Here is a 17,579-nt window from a genome sequence, read left to right on the forward strand (position 1 = left end):
GATTTGCTGGGGTGTTGTGGTAATAAGGTGAATCAGAAATACAATTGAAGCGAATAGTGGGTGCATTCATGGAGATTCTGATTCCGGGTTTGGTCTTGTCACCGGTCGGGGGGCTGCCTAAGAAGGCGGCTGGTTTTGGGATGCACGTTGAAGGGGGCCATCGCCAAGCTGTCTTATTTTGGTATTGAGTTCGATATGTAGGGTGGTCTCTTATGGTCGGCAGCGATGAGGTCTTCTTTTGCACAATAAAATTGTTCTGGTGCTGCTGTAGGGAAGGGATAATGTGGCAAACCTTGTCGCTTTTGGTTTTGTTTAATTTAGCTTGCGGGGCTGTACCAGTTGGTAAGGATTTTTATAATAATTCGAGCTGGCTCCCGGGCTGGCGCGCTCAGCATTATGGGAGAGACGTCATGATGTCATGACGTCTGTCCCATTACCCACTGCAGGAGCCGGACGGAAGCCCGGCTCTTGCAGTGGGTGCTGCAGCAGTCAATGAGAGTCTATCTGACTTTCATTGGCTGCTGTTTAACACACGCATCGGCGCCAGCGCTGGAGGCAATGCGTGTGTTATGCACAGCCTGAGCCCGCTTCCTAGCGCTTTTGGGCAAGCGCTCAGGGGGAGAGAACGGGCTCAGCTGTGCAGCACAGGACCGGCGCTGGAACCCTAGTGCCGGTCCTGTGTAAATGTGTAGCGGTGACCACACTCACTGCGGTCGGCGCTACACTGGTAGCTAACTAGGACGGGCCGGACCGTGGCCGGCGGCGGCCTCCCGCACCGCCGGTCCCACGGCGCCCAGGGCATGCACACTGCCCAACCCCCCCTAGTTAAGCCACTGCCCATCGGTGAGTTATGCCCCGGTTATGCCTGGCAGGTGATACGGTCTCCCTTTAGGCATTAACACATCCATACCAGGTCCCATGCAGTGCCGGATCCAGTGGGGGTGGGGGGGTGATCAGGGCGATCGTCCCCCATAACACACAGACACTGTACACAGTACTGGCAGCCTGAGTGATCTGCTCAGGTTACCTCCATGAACGCTGCTTGGAGCCCGGGGAATAGGGGACATGATGCCCACACCATGCTGAAAAAAGAGTGTTTTTTTTGCCTAGGGGCAATCCAGCAATTTGCCTACGCACCCAGCGATTAGTTCACGCCCCTTTCCTAGAGGCCCACGCGGGCTCTCCAAGGACCTGGTTACAGGGACAAGTAGGTTGCTGGGGGGTATGTGTGTAGAAGGAGAGCTGAGATAGATGACTGGTGGAGTACGGGAGCATGCTGACATCATGGATATGTTTTATATATATATATATATATATATATATATACAGTATATATATAAATATATATATAAAATAGGATATTGGGTGTGATTCAGAGTTGTACTCAGGACACTCAGCTGCTGCATGTTTGAACGCAGCTGCTGTATGTAAATATGCTAATAATGACGCCTCCCGCAAGCTTTTGTTATCCACTACTGCATCAGATCATCTGCATTAACATCGCCCCTCAGGTTATGCAGGATGGCCATGTTTTCATTCTGCCCAGGCCAGAAATCTGTGTCGGAAGATGCAGACTCTGGCCTTGGCAAGCCTACAAAATGGGAGCGACACATCACTATTTTGTGAAACGCACACCGTTGACACTCCTGTCCCACCGCCAAAATGGCCGCAGCATGACAATGAAGCTGTGGCTTGGGGGCACTGTGAGCAAGCCTACAGAAGGATACCTGCACATTGACCAATGTTTTCGGGACTGTGCATGCGCTGAAGCTGAAGTGTGCATGTGTCCCGATGATGCTGCAGCTGTTTGGGAGTGGCGACAGGATGGAGTATATAAAACACCGACATGTTACCAGTATTTTAGGGGTATGCCGATGCCAGCGACTGCATCATCGGACGCAGCAGATAAGAACCACTTGGCCCATCTAGTCTGCCCCCTTTTTAACCTTATAATAACCTCAACCAAATATGATCCTTAGTTCTTTGTAAGGATATCCAAGAATGTATAAATTACTCCACCCTTATTAGCCTCTACCACCTCCGATGGGAGGCTATTCCACTGATCCACTACCCTTTCCTCAATTTTCCCCTAAACCTCCCTTCCTCCTCTTTTAGTGCATTTCCTCATGTTCTAATATTCCTGAAGAATGCTTCCCTCCTGTACCTTATTAAAGCCCTTGATATATTTGAATGTTTCTTTCATGGCCCCCCTTTACCTTATCCACTCCAAACTATACATATTAAGATCTTTTAGCATTTGTAAGTAAGTTTTGTGATGTAGGCCATGCACTATTTTAGTTGCCCTTCTTTGTACAGTCTCTAATATGACCTCCAGAACTGAACACAGTATTCTAGACTAGGCCAATGACCTATACAGTGGCATTATCACTTTTACTACTCATTCCTCTCCATATGCAACCAAGCATCAGACTTGCTTTTCCCATTGCTTTGTTACATTTCTTACTTACCTGTAAGACACCTGAAATAGTGACTCCTAGATCTCTTTCCTCCTCAGTAGTGTCCATTATAGTGCCTTTAAATCTATACTTAACCTTTGGGTTTTTGAGACCCAGGTACATTAATTAAATTTTGCATGTTTTTGGCATTAAACTGTAGTTGCAAGGTTCTTGACCATCCCTCTAGTCTACCTAGTTTCACTGACCTCAGCAGCTGGACATTCTGAGCAACATTAGGTTTGCACATATGTCTGATGGTCCGGCCAATGGCTGCAATGGTGATTCGATGCTGCATCCTCGGCTGCCAGCTGCGGACTGAGAATTATATAAAAGATGCCTACTGCTGCATTAACAACTTCTGAAATCTGCTACTGCGGCCAAAGATGCAGCACCAATCACTCCTGCGTCCATCTCTGAATTAGGCTTTTAGGTCTTTTAACCATAAGGCTTACTTGGCAGTTTATGTAAGTGCCATGTACTCCACTTCAGTGGCGGATAGGGCAAGAGTGGATTACTTTCTGCTTTCCCAGCTGATGGCTGCACCTGTTAGTATAAACATGTATCCCATATATTAATGACGGTCATCCTCATCTGATCCCCAGTCGACATCACAGAAGGATTTCAATACAGAATTTTCAGAATATGAAAACTCTAATATCAGGAAGTTAAAACCATTAAGCATAAGAGGATTCTCTTAACTACAGTCCAGTGTTGTTTCCCAGGATTAACTGCAAAATGGCTCACTTTGCTCACAACATGTGTGATGTCTGGATGAGTCCCAATGCTTGTATACATTGATCTTCCAATAGCGTTTTAATAAGGAACATTCAAAATTTCCTCTATGCCTGCCTCATTTGTTGGTGATATGGCTTTTGTTAATTTTGTGCCTTTCTCAATGGGAATTCTGACTGGTTTTGCATCTATCATTGCATACTTGGTAAGTATTGTCTCGCTATATCCCTTCTGATCAATTGTGACAGTTCCTGCACTCTTTTTGTAAGATCCTCAAGCCTAACAGGTGACGTGCACTAGGTGTCCACTTATTGATTCTATTTCCATCGGACCACACACATCTGTATGTAACAATGCTTGTGGTGCCTCAGCTCTGATTGCTGACTTCAGAAAGGGACAATGGGTTTGCTTACCCTTTATACAGCTCTCACATGCTTGTCTCGCTGGATTGTTCATGGCTATTCCTGTCACCATTCCATCAAGGAGTTTCTGGACATTATTATACCCCAGGTGCCTTGTCGCCTATGACACAGCTCCATGTCTTGGATGTGTAGTTGCTGGCACCGGGTTACTGTTGCTATCACTGTCCCTTTTTTGTTCTGCACAAGGCACTTGCCCTCTATGAACTTGCCCTTGAAACCTTTGTCTTCTGGAATAAATGATGGTGATAAGGTATGAATAACACATCCTGGATATCTGTGACAATGTTTTCAATTCAAGCATACCGTGATTGTCCCAACTTTCGTAGCTGTAAGGACTTTGGCCCTCATTCAGAGCCGTATGCTCTGAGCAGAGCGCACGCTCTGAATAAGGGCCGCCCTCCATAATTATGGAGCGTCCTCCTGGACGCTCGTATAGCTGTGGGTCACCACCCACAGCCTATATGAGCATGCAGTTTGATGGCCGCGATGGACTTGACCATCGCGACCATCGCCACTACGAGCCGGAGCCTGCGGTTGAGTTTTTCAACCGCAAGGCCCGGAGTGATTTTGGCTCTATCAGAGCCAAAATCACTCCCACTGACATCACTAGTGATGTCAGTGGGCCGGCTTCTGATGGTAGGCGTTCCCTTGGGAACGCCCCCGTCAGGGAGGCACGCCCCCGGCACGCGCTCCAAAGGGGGCGTGCTGTCAATCAACATCGACAGCACGCCCCCTTTGATCAGACACAACGAGCAAAGGAAAGTCCTTTGCTCGTCGCATCTGGCGCATGCGCACAACGGAGCTCCCGCCGTCGTGTGCATGCGCAGTGCACAACATCGACCCACTTGCGAGCGGACAGCCGCTTGCGAGTGGGTCTGAATCAGGCCCTTTGTCTTCAATCCCTCTGACTGATATAGGGTCACACATGCTCAATCATGTAAATCATTCTTTATTGCAACTGAAATGTCTTGTGGCTCCTGAGTACCAGCAATCCTTCATGTGACTGTTGGTGACATTTAAATCTGACTTGTTTTCTTTTCACACTTCTTTTGCATACCAATTGAATCTTTCAAACTGCATTCAGAAGCTTTATGTCACACTTTGTGACATATGAAACTCTTAGGTCTTTTGGGCTTAGTGACATTTGTGAGTAAATAAGAACTCTCGCCATTTGTCTCAATTGGTATGCATTCTTGAAACTGCAGCAGCTTAGCCCTCTCGATCTCCATTGATAGCTTAGTCGCATAGGATTCCAAATCCACTACTAAGAAATCAAATTCAGGCATCTGATTTTGCAGCATTGTCATTGCAACCACCTCCTCATTCACCTGTACTCTTAAAAATTTCATTTGCTGATATAAGTACAACATGTACTCGTTCATGTCTCTACATGCACTCAGTTTGGTGCCTTATAGTGCATGCCTCAATTTTATCCTCCTCATTAGACCTTTATTTTCATACACAGGGCTATCCACATGTCAGGTGCTGACATTAACCTGTGAATTATGGAATACACATGCTGTTCTAAAGCTAGGCCAATGGTTCCCATGGCTTTATCAGGATTTGAATTGTCACCTGGATCATTTGTGATCTTCCACAATTTTTCTCAGTTTAGCTGCATCTTCATGGTGAATTTCTAAGTGTTGGAATTCTCTGAGCCATTTAGTTTTACAAAGCTCATGCTGATTACTGCAGTGTGCATTTTCTGTCTTGATCCAAATGCAGGGCTTTTCTGTATACTTTCACACTCTGGGTACTGAGAACCTTAACCTATTTGTATAAACTATTGGTAATACCTGTTTGGTCACAATACGTATATGGGAAAGATTTCTGGACTGCACACCCTGAATATATATATAATGGGAGGTGCTACCTGATTAGACAAATTGCAGGCACAAAAACAGACAAATCTCAGGTGCACAACTCCAAATTATTAATAATATATAAATGCAATAAAATTTTGCAATCAATAGAGGTTTTTAGCATAATCTTGGCCAAGGTTATGGGCCTACCCACCATATCCAGGTAACCTCTGTAGGGTAGGTCCCTAACATACTATGATTCAAATCCAGAGCACAGGACACCCCTAAACTAGCCCAGCTAAGCCACCCCAGGGCACCACCTTAGTAAGAAAAGTGCAGTGTGAAAGAGATAGTTAGGAGCAGCTACTGCTGCATATAAAGAATGAAATTAAAAAGTGAGGTACATATATAATAAACAAACAGTGAAGGGTTAAAATGTGTTATAAAAGAAAAATGTGTTATAATGCGGTGCCCTGAAACAGATCAACAAAGACAATCCAGGGGGACCCACGCCCCAAAAATTAACCAAAGTTGCACTACAGTATATAAAACTTGTAGGACCTACCTAGAATTGTGCCTATTACTAGTGTGCATATTCATTACAAGGCTTTAATTACGTGTCAGCGGACTGTGAAATGGAGGTTAGTCCACACAGATGTCCTTAACTAAGTTGATGAGTTTATTTGATAACAGTGGTATACACAGGGTTAACAGCATTGTGTAGAGTTAACAGGGATAATGCAGGTAATGGCTGTGGGTAGCGGTAACAGGTCTCACAGAGTGTCTCCCAGCCCAGCAGAAGCTGCTGTGTGATGGGCAGCGGTGGGACCAAGGAGGCTGCCGCTGCTGATCATCAGTACTGGGTGAAATCCTTCACTTGTGAGTACTGTTGTTTACTACCCCTGTTCGAGTCTATCCCTGACACTGGTAAGACCAGTGACCAGCACCATGTAGAAGAAGGATGTCTTTCAGAGGCATCCTTCATTTGTTTGTTAAGCAGTCTCAGCAATATCCTCCAGGGGCCGGAGCCCTAGGCAGCTGCCTAATGGTAGCACCATCCCTAGTGTCATAGTAAAATGGCATTTGGGCAGCACAGATGGTGTAATGGTTAGCGTTACTGCCTCACAGCACTGAGGTCATGGGTTCGATTCCCACTACGGCCCTAACTGTGTGGAGTTTGTATATTCTCCCTGTGCTTGCGTGGGTTTTCTCCGGGTACTCCGGTTTCCTCCCACACTCCAAAAATATACTGGTAGGTTATTTGGTTCCCCACAAAATTGACCCTAGTGTGTATGTGTGTGCGCATGTGATAGGGAATATAGAGTGTAAGCTCCAATGGGGCAGGGACTGATGTGAATGGTAAGATATTCTCTGTAAAGCGCTCCGGAATATGTGTGCGCTATATAAATAACTGCTAATAATAATAATAATTTAAACTGCAGACACCTGCTGTGGTAACGGGAGTGATTGGACATGGGGACTGTCTTTATTATTTGTGACACTTGTGTCCGTGTGAAGCTTTATATTACACCACTCAGAGTCGCATGGAAATACTCCTCTCTCTATGTAATTGCAGATGGAGGTGGATCTGAATTAAATGCACAGGCTGAAACTGCCAGCTATCAGCTAGCGCAAAATTCATGTCTATTTGCGCGATTGAAATTTCTGATATGTCTAAGTGAATTGTAACATATGTCCCTAAATTAGTGCCCTTTAATCCCATAATCACACTCTGTAAGGTGAAACCTCATTATTGTACTGCTCCTTACATAAACTCACAGGGCCTGATGCAGGGTCGTAGTATTGTCCGGTCGTGGACTGATCTTGGGAGTTTTAGCTCAGCGCATGCTCTGTTGCCGAGTGCGCCCATCTACATAAATCTACATGGGATTCTAAGTCATATGCTTCTCAGTGTTAACCCTGCATCAGCCCCTGCATTCCCTTAGTCACCCCCCGTTACCTCCCTCAATCGCTGACTACCTCTTACTCACTGTGCGAGTGAATCCTCTGTGCAAGCGTAATCGCAAACCAATCGCTGCACGTACACAGTTTGGCTTTCATGCATGCGTAATGCCTATAAATCGCTCAAACTGCATAAATAGCCGGCATTGTGCAATCTGTGAATCAGGCCCTAAGAGTGAACGAGTACTAGTCTATAGGTACAGCAAATTACGGTTATAAACATGACATTTGTTTATTCTTGTTGATAGAATACTTTATGTTCCATACTGTATACTGTGAATTTACAGTTGGCATAAATTATTAAGTAAACTTTGGGTGAATGTAAACGCATTTGCAAATCTCCTTTACCATTGTGAGTTGATACATTTAAATCAAATCACTATGGCAACAGAGATCCCACTGCAGCAACTCCACCCAGGAAGGACGCCAAGCACAGTGAACAAAAGATCCGCCACTACTTAGATTACGCGGGTCTGAAAAATAATGATCAAAACTACTTTTTAGAAAGTGAAATTTGTCTTTTTATTCCCTGCTTTACTCTCTCTATCCAGCCCTATGAACCTGTCAGGAGGACTATGTAGGCCATGGGGTTGCGGTACTGGTTAGTGACGGGCAAGAAAACCTATTTACTGACATTTAAAACATCGTAAAGTATAAAGATTTCTTAAAACGGTATTTAAAACTTAAAAGGAAACAAAATATATGTTCCTAGCAATAGTTTAGAATATGCAATTTTCCGCAGATGAGAAATTCCTGTGTGATCCAGGAACCCAGACATAAAATGCTCATATTTTCAAGAACACACAGATCAATCTATAAACAATATTAATGTCTGCCGGGTTACCAACAAATTGCCCCAAAGATGACCATAATAAATAAATTAAGTTGAAACAGAAATTCCTTTTTTTTTTCAACTACTGTTCTTTTTACAAGATTTCTGCCAGACATTGCTCGGAGTCAGGAGGTCAAAGTCAGACCACCCTGTTTGGGGATTTACCCCTCAACTCAATGCTGTGTCAAATACCTCAGCTGAAAAATGTCAACTACCACCTTTCTTATTATTAGTGATTCATAAACAGAAAAGCCTGTACTATCCACAAAATTAGAACTTTACATTGAAATATAGTTGACGTACATAGATCAATGATAAAAAAAAAAGGCTGCTAATGCATCCTGCAGAATCACACGGCCGGATGGGTACAGTCGATGTAAACAAACTAGGCGCTAATTGTCATTTATTGACTGTAATATAATGACGTGCTAAAAAGAGAGGCTTCGGAGGAGTCGTTCATCTTAGTAAGTAGGTGTTTTCTTTGGCAAGATGACATTCGGTGACGTGAGAACCGAATTTTGAACAGAAGACGCTTCCACATAATGGCATTGCGCCTTTAACTTTTACATAAATAAATTGCACCACACAAGTATTGCTGAATGTTTTCAGATCATAAAATACAAAGAAACAGCATAGTTGTCTGCTGTCCTGAAATGTCTGGGAGAATCCTGAATTAGGGTGAGACCTCCTGGGCAACTTTGAATGCTAAAGCTTTCCTGCAGGGATGCTCAGCTACCCATAACATGCACCCCCTGTGTATAAATAAAGTTTTGTGAATTGATTCACTGAAAGTGTAACATCTGTATCTTATTAATTTCATTGTATTGCATGTTTATTAAATATAAGTTGATTCTTATACAGTATGTAGGCAAGTGTTATTTTTATATTCAGAATCCCATTACTAATGCTGGGCATACACGGCAAGATAAAATGTCTGTCAGACCGACAGACATTCTATCTGGCCGGCTGCCAGCCGCAGATGTCCGCGGCATACACTGTGAGAGAAATCTCACAGTGTATAGCTATAGCCCGACATCTGCGCTCCGCCCCCAGGGAGGAGACATTTCCCTGTTCCTTCCTTAGGAAGGAACACAGGAAATGTCTATCTGTCGGCTGCGCTGGGCATACACTGCCCGATGCGGCCAACAGTTACCGGGTGAATATCGCATCGGACGGGCATGCTAGACAATCCAGCATGCCCGACCGAGCAATATTTAACCCTCGGTCGCCCCCCCATGCTACAATTATTGCGGCGATCCGCCGATATCGGGCGGATCGTCCCGATAATTGCAGCGTGTATGGCCAGCATAAGAGAGATCCAAAAACCATAAAGTATTTTAACCATACTGAGGTCCCAGTGCCAGCATTCTGGTGTGACTGTAAACATCCAGATTGCATCCCCCCAGTATTAATATTATGCCCCAATTGCCCCCAGTATGCCCCTAGTATTAATATTATGCTCAGTGTCCCAGTTGGCCACACAGTACCCCAAATAGCCACACAGAGCCCCCGAGTACTTACCTCTTGTGGCGGGATCCTTGCTGATACCCGGCCCCCATACAGGGCTGCCCCTGCATCATAATTCAGAGTATCTCCCAAGTCCCTTAAGCATTGTGGATGTTATGTGACGCTTAGGGACTCATGAGATTCTCTGTAAGCAGTGCTGGGGACGCCCGATTTGGGAACCGATGCTGCTGGGCACCTGTTCTTCGTAATTGATGCTTCAGACCAATTTTGAATGGGGGCCCCCTGTGTGTGTTTGCCCCATCATTAATCTGTTGCGCTGGGCAAAATGAGGAAAGCGAGGTGTAAATATCTCTATGCAATTTTGTATATTTTAGGTATACTGTAGTGCAGCAAATTACAGCAAACCTAAATTTAAAGCTTAGATGTTTCGGATTGGTTCATTATTCTAGGACAGCTTGAGAGCCACAAACTTGCTTACGGTACAATCGACCAGTTCAAACCGATTTCAATTTAACTTGCGGTCCAACGTTTACATTCACAGTTTACGGTTTGCCTTCTCGGCCTTTGAAGATATTAAGATCAATTTTGAAATGTTATACAGTTGATATTATTCCGCTAATTAAGCAAGAACATGCTCAAACTGACTTAAATTTTTTGTTTCATTTAAAGATTGAGAATTTATTGCACAGTTGAACTTTATATTCAGGACTTTGAAACTATTTTTAGCATTGGTAGTCCCAAGATCCCCCGGATAAAAGATCTCATTACTGTACACATATTTCATGCCTTAGTTATTAAAACTTGACGTAATTAAATAAACCCAATACTGTACATACTGTACATTTTCACTGATTGTGTGTTTCTATGTCTTACATCTTTGTCCTACTATTGTATTCTGGGCCTGATACAGAGCCGCTCACTCTCACAGAGCGCTCGCTCTGAATCAGGGCCGGGCTGTTTTTCTTTTGGATCGGCCTCTTGGCCGCTCGCATAGCTGTGGGTGACCACCCACAGCTATAGCAAGCGTCCATGATGATGGTCGCGATGGTCAAGACCATCACGACCATCGGGCTTGCGACAAGACCCTTGTGGTAGGGTCTCGTTCATCGCAAGCCCCAGAGAGCTTTCGGCTCTAACAGAGCCAGAAGCTCTCCACTGACATCACTTGTGATGTCAGTAGGGCCGCCCCCAAATGGCAGGCATTCTCATGGGAACGCCTCCGTTTGGGCAGCCACCCCCCGGCCCGCCCACCAAACAGGGCGAGCTGTCACTCAACATTGACATCTCGCCTCCTTTGGTGTGAGACCCGAAGCGACGGAGTGCCCGTCGCTAGCCGGGCTCGCACATGTCCACGACGGAGCCGGCTCCACCGTGCGCATGCGCTGTGGGCCACCATCGACCCAGTTGCCAGCGCTCAGCGCTTGCGACCGGGTCTGAATCAGGCCCTCTATTCCTTATTGAATCCAAAATACGGGCCTGATGTAAAGCTGAATATTCGCCCATCTTTGGAACGTATTTTGCATCCTGTTGCACTAAAAGCGACGCAGAGTCAAACACATTTTAAATGCATATATATTTAAGACTAAAAAGGTGTAACTGGCCTGTAACAGGGTGTATCAGCAGAACCGCAGGCTACACGGAGATTTCCATAAATGTAAATACATCAACTATAGGCTCATGATGACAAGTAGTAAACAAAGATATAGATAGGGGACAGGCGGGTATACAGACGCAGGAGGCGTACACTGCTGCATACAGCAAATATACAAATGTCTTTCTGTACACGTACTGCTAGCAACAAGCCAGCACTGCACCCTGTGCCGGCCCTGCCCCCTACATATGACACAGCTACTGGCTCCAGCAAGTACAGTGCTGCTCGCAGCGTCCTAAGGATGCCCCACATGGCTCTGCAGTAACGCTGTCAGCTGCAGGGTGCCGTTCCAGGCACCCTGCAAACCCACAGGGACCTACGCTCTGTGCTGCGGCTCCGCTCGCACACCCCTAGTTACGGCCCTGGTCTGGAGCATCTATAGCTGATTTCTGCCTAACTTTGCCACAGCCCCCTGTGTGCAGGTAATGGACAGGTACTGGAAGCTCTATAACTGCATGTAGACTTTGGCTAGTTTCAGCTTTAGAAACCTTCTTAGGACTTGTCAACGTTACCTGTTAGCACAAAAACAAAATCATACTTAATGCACTGTAGACATTCCACCTAGATTAGTAATGCCAGGTGCTGGTGCTTGTATTTATAGAAAGGCTGTGAAAAGGCAACAAAGAAGTTACAATAAGGTACGTCCAATATGTTTATTTTTTTTGCTGTCAGTGATCGGAAAAACAGTCAGCTCACCTCAGATTTCTCTATTACCCCTTTTACGCCAACGTTAAAGTCCAGGTATTTGCATGTGAACGCGCATCAACCCGGGATTTTAGTCAGTGTAAATGGATCCACTCGGGAACCAGTGACCCAGGCATCCAACTCGGGTAGCTTGCTGGGTTGGGCACGAGTCGTTCCCATGTCACCTTGCAGTGTAAACGGTCTGAGCCGGGTCACGATGACCCGAGTCGTGCCACATGCTACCCAAATGGCCGGCTTCAGCGGCGCTTGGAGATTACATCATCTCCAAGCGTCCACTGCAATGCCAGAAGAGCCCGGTCACTGCAAACCTGGCTCCGGTGTGAACGGTGCCGACCCAGGGCATAACCCAGGTTGCATCGCAGTGGAAAAGGGGTCTGTCTCGGGTCTGATCCAGGTTGGAAACGTGTTCCAAATCCAGGGTCAGACCCGGGACTTTGGTATAAAAGGGGTATGATTTTCTTTGCTGCACTAAATGTGATTGATATTGAAATGTGATCACCACAGGAAATGTGTTAATATTGACAGTAGACAATACATTAAATTCACATGTATTGCAGTGGATATCAATTGCCACAGTACTTAATAAACTTTCCAAATAGAAAACAGAGACAGTGACTGCAAGAGCGATGTACAAATTGTAACATAATAATACTACTAATAATAATAATAATAATAATCAGTTTATAGAAATGTAATGCATATGTATCATTGTAAAATGTTTACAAGGTAGATACAAAATGCTAACAAAAAAACATAAGAAGATATCTTTATGTTAGAAGCAAGAACCAAAAAGTAAAAAAATTAATGTCCATACAAATAGGAAGTCATAGTTGGTGACTTTTTGGTAGAGATGTGCGCCAAACCCCGTGTTTTGGTTTTAGATCTGGATTAACTTTCGTGTTTTGGTTTCGGTTCTGGTTTTGTAAAACCACCCTCATGTGTTTTGGATTTGGTTTTGGATTTGTATTTTTTAAAAACAAAATAATAAATAGAGCTAAAATCACATCATTTGGGCCTGTTTTTGTTCCTACAGTATTATTAACCTCAACAACATGAATTACCAGTATTATTCAGTCAATTTTGACTACCTCTCAACGTGTTTGAAGAAGCCTGCACAGATCAGTGTGATCTATGCAGTGCTTCTGTGTGTGTAAAAGTAAATAAACGGTTCAGAATCGGGAAAAAAATGTGTGTGTCTCCCCCCAAACCCACGTCTCAAACAGCACCAGGCTTTTTTGGTTGTGTAAAGCACGGGGGGGGGGGGGAATGAGGTAGGGGGTCCCCCGTATTTTACATAACCAGCAACGGACTCTTTCTAGCAGGGATGTAAGGCCACAGCCAGGGGACACGCTTATATTGGTGCCCCTGGCCGAGGCATTCAGCAACCTACGCTAGTGAGCAGAGGCCAGATATTCCTGTGGAAGTGGGGACCTGAAAAAATATATTGTATCTAAGTATATAAGCACATCACATGATATAATGGGGTATCAAACTTTCTAAAGAGTGGAGAAGTGGACAAGTGGAGGTGTTTCCCATAGCAACCAATCATCTTCTACCGATAATTTATCATTTATCTATGCAACTGGTGCCACCATCCATGGTGCAAGGCTGAGAAGGCATTATGGTTGAATTGAATTGTAATGAATACTCTATAGTAAGTATAAAATATATTGGCAATATAAGAAGATGGCAATCATAGGAATCATATCTAATGTGCATAAATATTATTTTTTATTGTATATCTGGTCAGTACTAAAAAACTTTAGGAGCAAAATTTCAGGAACAACTTTCATAAAACACTTGCCAGTTCCTGGTGATTAGGGACATATCTGCAATTGTTACTATGCAATCCTGAAGCACGTATGTGAACTAGGTCGGATTTGCATGGCTGATGCAGTTTAAAAGGACATGACAAATTTAAGAGAATAAGTGACATACAGTACGATAGCATGTACTGTATAATTTACTGTATAATGTACTGTATCATGTACTGTATCATGTACTATATCATGTAAAGTTTCATGTACTATATCATTTACTGTATTCTATACTATATCATGTACTGTATCATGTACTGTACCATGAACTGTATTATGTACTGTATCATGAACTTTATAATTTATTGTATTCTGTTCTATATCATTTACTGTATTATTATTATTATTATTATTATTATTATTATTATCATTTATTTATATGGCGCCACAAGTGTTCCGCAGCGCCTTACACAGTACAAAAACAAATTGTATACAAGTGACTTACAGAACAATACAATACAGGACATGGATAATATATATTGCTACATTAGTGACCATAACACCCAGATAACCAACAGAGCATAAGCAGCCAAGTGTTAGGTGCCCTAGTGGTGAGTAAGAAGTAAATGACACTATAGTAAGGAGAAGCACAAGAGGGTAGATGGCCCTAAAAAGGTGGGGGGAAAACAAACTGGGTTGACACAGATGGGGACGAAGGAGCATGTAGCAAGGAGTTAGAATGATAGCTGGAAGGCTTTGATGAAGTAGTGGGTCTTGAGAGCCTGTTTGAAGGATTACAAACAGGTGGAGAGTCTGATGGGGAGTGGGAGAGAGTTCCAGAGGTGGGGAGCAGTGCGGGCAAAATCATGTACTATATAATTTACTGTATCCTGTACTATATCATTTACTGTATTCTATACTATATCATGTACTGTATCATGTACTGTACCATGAACTGTATTATGTACTGTATAATTTACTGTATTCTGTACTATATAATTTACTGTATTCTGTACTATATCATGTACTATATCATGTACTGTATCATGAACTGTATTATGTACTATATCATGTACTGACTGTCTCATGTACTGTATTATGTACAGTATCATGTACCATATTATGTACTGTATTATGTACTATATCATGTACTGTATCATGTACTGGATTACATACTGTATCATGTACTGTGCAGTATTTAAATTCATCAATAATGACACGCACACTATTGACATTCCGTAGTCAGTACTATGGTGATTTACATTCAGATACAGAGTTAACCATTTTGCCTCCCTAGAATACTTTTGTTTTCACCCACCTCCTTCTCTTCCCCATAGAGATCCATGATACAATTTAAATACTGTATACATAATTTTTGATATTGAGTGTAAACACATAAGAATAAAGTAATAACATAAATTAAATAAAAATACATCAAATAAATGAACCAAATTAACACTAGCAACTAGGTGCTTAGACTAAAATATGACACAAACTTATTCTGTCAGCGAAGAAATATATTTGAGGTTTTTCCTTTTTAGTGAGTGTTAACTGAATCAGACTGAGGAACGTTACACCTAGCATTGTTCCTGCATCGGTGATTCACACAAGACAGAGAAGACTTTTACACTGGTGTATAATATATGTTTTCATGGCCCCCATTGCCCTTGAGATTTTGATTTGTTTAGGGGAAGCCAATTGTTTTCCTCAGAGGTAGGGTCACAAGGAGGCCAAGATGAACGAGAATACAGCGTTTAGCCTTTGACCTGCTAACCACATGTCACTTTTTAACCACCATTTAACCTGTACTCCAGACTAAGTGCAAGGTCAGCTTTACAGAGCACCAGCTAATCTCAATTAGTCATACATATAACAGTCACACAGAGAGAAAACAAAATATCACATTAACATGTCTGAAAGCATCACCATTAAATGGTTCGTAAATTATGCTTCTATTTGTAGTACAATTGGGTGATACTTTCATTTACATAGAGCAGGTGCCAACATACCTCATTCAGACATCAATATTTTCAGCAATTGATGTATCTGTATTTCTCAGATATTAAGAAACCCTATGTAGTACTAACATATTGCTGCACGTGGAAGAAAATTATTGCTAGCAAAATGTGGACCATATTAGCCTACTCAACTGAGATGTCCGAGGAACCCCCAAACTTCCAATCTGGCCTTCTGGATCCCATTCAATACTTGGTGATTAACGATAAATGACATCATCATGGTCCCTCCCCCCACTGCATGAAGCCAATTTATGGCAATCCTCACAGCAGAAACTCCAACATCAGAAAGAACAAAACGTAGATTAACGATGAAATCTGAGTGATGTTAACTGAGTGACCAACCGGTGTCAGTGGATCTTGTTAAAATAGCCAATCACAAGTAGAGATGTGTGTGGACCCCCGTGTTTTAGTTTTAGATCTGGATTCATTGTCGTGTTTTTGTTTTGGTTTTGCAAGACCACCCTCAAGTGTTTTGGTTTTGGATTCAGATAAAAATCGATTAGAACTCGATAAAAAGAGCTAAAATGTATGAATCCAAAACCCAAGTTCAGTTTTTAAATCTGAGTTCCAAACCAGCAACAGATCCGAACCGGGACTCGGTTCGAACCAGGACACAAAAGTGAATCCGAACCTTGACCTTGAAATAAGAAGGCAGCCCCCCACTCGAGAGGAGTGGGAGCAAATACTACTTACCTTAGCCCATGTGGGTTGGAGGGTCCCAAGCCCGGCAGGGGCCTGGTCAGTGACCTCCCCCACTGCTCCACCCACTACCACTGTCCGCGCCTGTATAGCAGTGCAGCCGCATCGGCACAACAGGCAGTGACAGAGCAAAGACTGCTGCTGCTGCAGTCTCCTCTCGCTGCTGACTTTCAGCTGCATTGCTACAATCACACTTGCCTACTCTCCCAGATCGGCAGGTCACCCTCAACAACCACCTAATTTCTAGTGAAATTGGGGGGCTGATTCACGCAATTCTTAGCATCATCATCATCAACTCGATGCCGGTAAGTGTGCTGATGTTAGTGTGAGGGGTGGGTGCGGTGCAATGCCTGCTGCCGTGCAGGTGTACGTCTGTTACTTACCTTGCGTCGCACCCTCTCACCTTCAGGCCGTGTGTTGAGCAGACGGTCCTGGAACCTCCAAATAGAACACGGACACGATGACCTAGGGGGAAGGAGACGAGGTGAGTACCGTCCTTCCTCACGTCGACCGACGCGCCCTACCGAACCGGGGGATAAATTCAGGTTTTAAGTGAAGATCATCATTGGCACTTTTGGCCTCAGATCCCGAATTTTCACCTATCGGTACTCACGCACCAGGTGAAGATCCGTCCTTGCACCGGGTTGCAAGGTTCACCGTCCGCCCAGAAGGAAGGAGAGATAGATAGTGACAAACAAACAGGGAGAGACAGTACACACAGATATTCCTCACCGTGTCCACTCTTGCTCTTCGTCCGCTCACTCGCCTACAGGTAAGGAGATACACAACACGGCCGTGCAGGGCCTAAACCTATGTCAAGCAACTACACATACTAAAACGGCATCACCCTCAACCTACAGTGTGTGTAGTGCGACAGATATAACAACAACTAAACTTTTGCCCTGCACGGAACACCAAACACAGACTAAATATACAAGAGCAAAACACGGTGCTGTCCCTTTAAATGTCTGCTACCTATCCAGAGCTGGCCAGCTCCTCTTCTCGGTGACTGGGGAAACCACTACCTCATGGGTGGAAGCCGTACAGCTCTCCACCACTGCTCAAACCTCTCATCC

The sequence above is a fragment of the Taudactylus pleione genome, unplaced genomic scaffold (assembly GCF_031769625.1).
Source record: "Taudactylus pleione unplaced genomic scaffold, aTauple2 ptg000081l, whole genome shotgun sequence".
NCBI lineage: Eukaryota > Metazoa > Chordata > Amphibia > Anura > Myobatrachidae > Taudactylus > Taudactylus pleione.